Raw genomic sequence first — 5,331 nt, 5'->3', positions numbered from 1 at the left:
GCATGTTCTCACTCATAGGTGGGAACTGAACAATGAGATCACTTGGACTCGGGAAGGGGAACATCACACACCGGGGCCTATCATGGGGAGGGGGGAGGGATTGCATTGGGGAGTTATACATGATATAAATGATGAATTGATGGGTGCTGACAAGTTGATGGGTGCAGCACACCAACATGGCACAAATATACATATGTAACAAACCTGCACGTTATGCACATGTACCCTAGAACTTAAAGTATAATAAAAAATAAAAAAAAAAAAAGTAGGCAACGGACATAAATAGACAGTTCTCAAAAGAAGACATGCAAACGGCTAACAAACTTATGAAAAAATGCTCAACATCACTAATTATCAGTGACATGCAAATTAAAACCACAATTTTAATTTGGCACATTATCCCTGCAAGAATGGCCATATATAAAAAAACAAACAATAATAGATATTGGCATGGATGTGGTGAAAAGACAACAGTTTTACGCTTCTGGTGGGAATGTAAACAACCACTATGGAAAATGGTATGAAGATTCCTTAAAGAACTAAAAGTAGCACTACCATTCAATTCAGCAATGCCACTAAGTGGGTATCTACCCAAAGGAAAAGAAGTCATATGAAAAAGACACTTGCTCACTCATGTTTATAGCAGCACAATTTGTAATTGCAAAAATATGACACCAGTCTGAATGCTCATCAACTAAAGAGTGGATAAAGAAAATGTGTTACATACACACCATGGAATACTACTTGGCCATAAAAAGGACAAAATAATATTTGCAGCAACCTGGATAGAGTTGGAGACTGTTATTCTAAGTGAAGTTACTCGGGAATGGAAGACTAAACATCGTATGTTCTCACTTATAAGTGGGAACTAAGCTATGAGGATGCAAAGGCATTAGAATAATATAATGAACTTTGAGGATTCAGATGGATAAAGGACTATACAGTGGGTACAGTGTATACTGGTTGGGTGACGAGTACATCTAAATCTCAGACTTATCCATGTAACCAAAAGCTATTGAAATTAATAAAATCTAAAGAAAAGAATAATAATTTAAAACTTAATGAAAGGAGACTGTGGACAAATGTCAACACCAAGATGATAGAGATATTAGAATTGCTTGACAAAGATTTTAAGGAAACCATAATAAAAATGCTTCAATGAGACATTATGAACATGCTTGAAACACATGGAAAAATAGAAAACCTCAGCTTAAAAAAGCTTCAAGAAAGATATAGACAATATAAAGAACTAAAGGGAAATTTTAGAACTAAAAATATAGCCAATGAAATATAAAGATGTGTGAATGGGCTCAAAAACCTAATAATGGAGCGGACAGAAAAGAATCAGTATGCTAAAATACAGAACAATAGAAACTACCCAATTGAACAACATCAAGAAAATCAACTAGAAAAAATGAACAGAGACTCAAAGGTCTTTAGGATTATAATATAATATCTGATATTTGTATCACCAGAGTTCTAGAAGGAGATAAGAAAGAGGGCAAGATTGAAAAAGTACTCAAAGATTTAATGGCTAAAAGTTTATCAAATTTTGGTAAGAGGCAAAAACTCTGAGATTCAATATGACAAGGAAATATCAAAGAGGAAAAAATAAAACATCTAAGAAATCCACTTCAAGTAAAATCAAAATTAATCTTCACAAAGATGGAGAAAACATTTTGACAGAGCCTAAAAATGTTATCCACAAGGGAAAAACAATGTGAATGTGAATGTCAGCAGGTTTCTCATCAGCATGGAGGCCAAAAGGATAAAGCACACTATTTTTCAAGTGCTGAAATAAAGTAATTGTCAACTCAGAACCCTATACTTAGTGGATATATCCCTCTAGAATGAAGGGGAAATGAAGACCTTTTTAGATGATGGAAAATAAGAGAATTTGTTACAGTAGAACTACCCTAAATGAATGGCTACAGAAAGCTATCTAATCAGAAAGAAAACTTAAACATCAAGAAGGAAGATTATTACAAGCAAAAATACAAGTAAATAGACTTCCTTGAGTTATCTAAGTTGATTATTGAAGCAGTAACTATAAAATTGTCTGTGGTTCTAAAAATATGTGGAGGAATTAGTTAGAACTGTTAAATTATAAATGAAGTAGCATAAAGGGATACTGAGGGAGGTAATGTTTCTTTACTCCCTTGTACTTATAAAATAATAATTCTTTAGACCACAATACATTATGTATATGTAAAGGAACTGCTTAAAAAAAACTATACAAAGGAATCTACTAAAACATTATGTGACTATACAATTCTAAAAATAGAGTGTAACCCCAAAGAAGTCAGGAAACAGGAGACATACAATACACCAAAAAACAAAATGGCAGACTTATGTCCTGATACATCAATAATTCGATTAAACGTTGTAAAGTGTTCCAGATAAAAGATAACAATTGGCAATGTCGATTTTAAAACATCCCCAACTCTGTGTGCTTTATAGGAAACGAATTTCAAATAAAATTACATAGGCGAGATTTAAGTAAAAAGATGGAAAATATATGTTATGCAACCAATCAAAAGAAAGCATGAATTGCCATATTATTATTGATAAAGTAGACTTCAGAGCCACAAAAACTTCCAGAAACAGAGAGGAACATTATATAATAATAAGGGGCTAGTCCACTATAAAGATGTAGCAATTACAAATAAGTTATAAGCAACAGAGCTATAAAATGTGAAGCAAAAAGTGGTAAAACTGGAATGAGAAACAGAGATATCTACATATATATTTGGAGACTCAAAACACTGCTGTCTCAATACTGGATAGAACTAGATGGAAAATCGTCAAGAATATGGAGGAACTCAACGTTATTATTCAACAGAATCTAATCAGCATTTATAGAACACTCTATCCAACAACAAAATAAATGTACTTTTCAAGTATCCCTAGAATATGTACTAAAATAGATGCCCTGAACCATAAAAAAGTTCAAAAATTTAAAACTGAAGTTATGTAAAATGTGTTCTTCAATCACAAGGAAATGTAACTACTAGAAGTCAATGACAGAAAAGGAAAATCTCCAAATGCTTAAAACAAAACAGACATATAATTCATGAATCAAAGACTAAGTCTCCAAAAAAGTTAAAAGCTGCAGTAAATTTAATACAAATGAAAATTTAACATAAGATTTGTGTAACATACCTGAAGCAGAGAGGGAAATTATAGCACTAAATACACATATTAGAAAAGATAAACAACCAAAGCAAGTATAAGGAATACAATAATTACTGGCAGAATTCAATGAAATTGGAAACAGAAAAAAAAATAGTCAATAAAACATAGCTGTTTCCTTGAATAGGTCCATAAGTTTGACAAAATTTTATCAAAGACACAACACACCAGTATCAATAATAAAATAGGAGCTATCACTACAGACCCTGGGGACATTAAGAACATCATAAGGGAATACAGTGAACAATTCTATGCACATAAGTTTAGGAGTTTAGGTGAAATGTACTACTACTTTGAACAACACAAACTACCACAACTCACCCAACATATATAATAGATCATTTGAACAGCTATTAAGGAAGTTAAATTCTGTATTTAAAAATGACCCCCTCCTAAGTTAATAAATCATTAAATTATGATGGTTTCAATGAGAATGTATACAGATGTATGGCTGGTTTAATATTTAAAAATCAATCAATGTAACTGTTTGAAATGCTTGTTCCCTGGTGCCATAAAGAAATAGCATTTGAACATAAATTTATTTAGTAAGGCCATTTTTACTTCCTGCAGAAAGGGTACACTTGCCAGCAGTTTTGCCACAAGAGTACACTGAACAAAGCAGACACGGTCATTTATAACTTGATGCGTCCACCCGACTGCTGTGTCCAGTTTCCATTGGATGGAACAGGACCTCACATTCTGTATTTGTAAAGGAAGGAGGAAGTAACTTGTGGAATGCTGAGAAAGGTAAAAACACTTTTAAACAAGGAAGAGGAACAGGCTATGACCTAATGCTTGCTTGGACCAGTATAAGCATGCTAGGGCAAATATTTAGGCTAAATTGTGGAGGCTGAGGACATAAAGTACATTGATTTCTTTATTACGGCTAGCAGATATTTAGGAATGTTAGCAGATCTTTGAATAAATTTTGCTTTTAAGATAAGTTATTATTTATTCCTAATTAGATGGGGAGGAAAGTCTTTGAAGAGGAACCTCTATTCTACTTTTACAGTAACCTACCATAAAACAGGCTAAAATATTGTCATAATGTCAGTGAAGTCAGAAAATATTTGACAAAATTCATCATCCATTCATAATAAAAACTCACAGAAAAGAAATGAGGTAAAATTTCCAACTTAATAAAGGGGTTCTGCAATAACCCTATAGCTAACACTAAATGTTAAAAGACTGAAAACTTCCCTCTAGAACTGAGAACAAGGCAAAGATGGGCATTCTTACTACTCTTGTTCAACACAGTACTGGTAGGTCTACCCTGTGCAAGAAGGCAAAAGGCAAGAAAGAAAATGAAGGGGCACATTTTCAGGATGGATAAAACTATTCTTGTTTGCATTGACATAATTGACCACGTAGAAAATTCCAAGGCATTTACCAGAAACAAAACAAAACCCTCCTGGAACTGAGTGAGTTCAACGGAGTCCCAGGGTATAAGATAAACATACAAAAATCAATTTTATCTATATAGTGGCAGTGGATAAGTAGACAAAAATTACCATACTATTTACAATTATTTAAGAAATTAAAACACTTAGGTGTAAATCTATAAAATATGTGCAGGTCTCGAATGGGAACAATTATACAACAGTGATGAAACCAATTCAATATAATAGAGATGTACTGAGTTCATGGATTAGAAGACTCAGCATATAAAGATCTCAATTCTTCAATTAGCATGCATGTTTAATACAATTCTTATAAATAACCCAACAAGATTTTTTTTGCAGTTACAGGTTAAGAAAGCTGGACTAATAAAAGGAATGTGTCTATGTGATTTCAAAACCTTACATATCTATAGTAATCAACTATATGATCAATATGTTCATATAGCCCAATAAAACAGACTAGATGACCAATCAATACAATTATACAAATATGCCCAACTGATTTTCATAGGAAAAAAAAAACAATTCAATGGTGCTAGAGGAATTATACATTTATATTCCACACCCACCTTTCAAAATTCTCAAAGTAAATGTCACGCCTTATAAAAAATTAACTCTAAAACTTTTAGGGAAATACAGAAGGAATAATTAAGATCTAGGTCAAAACAGAGTTCTTAGATTTACAACAAAAGCACAATTCATAACAAAACATAAATTGGACTTCATCAAAAATTAAGAA

This window comes from Rhinopithecus bieti, unplaced genomic scaffold (assembly GCF_001698545.2).
Source record: "Rhinopithecus bieti isolate Rb0 unplaced genomic scaffold, ASM169854v2 scaffold_2077, whole genome shotgun sequence".
NCBI classification, from domain to species: Eukaryota; Metazoa; Chordata; class Mammalia; order Primates; family Cercopithecidae; genus Rhinopithecus; species Rhinopithecus bieti.
The sequence above is the reverse complement of the archived record's forward strand: the minus strand, read 5'-3'. Positions refer to the sequence as shown.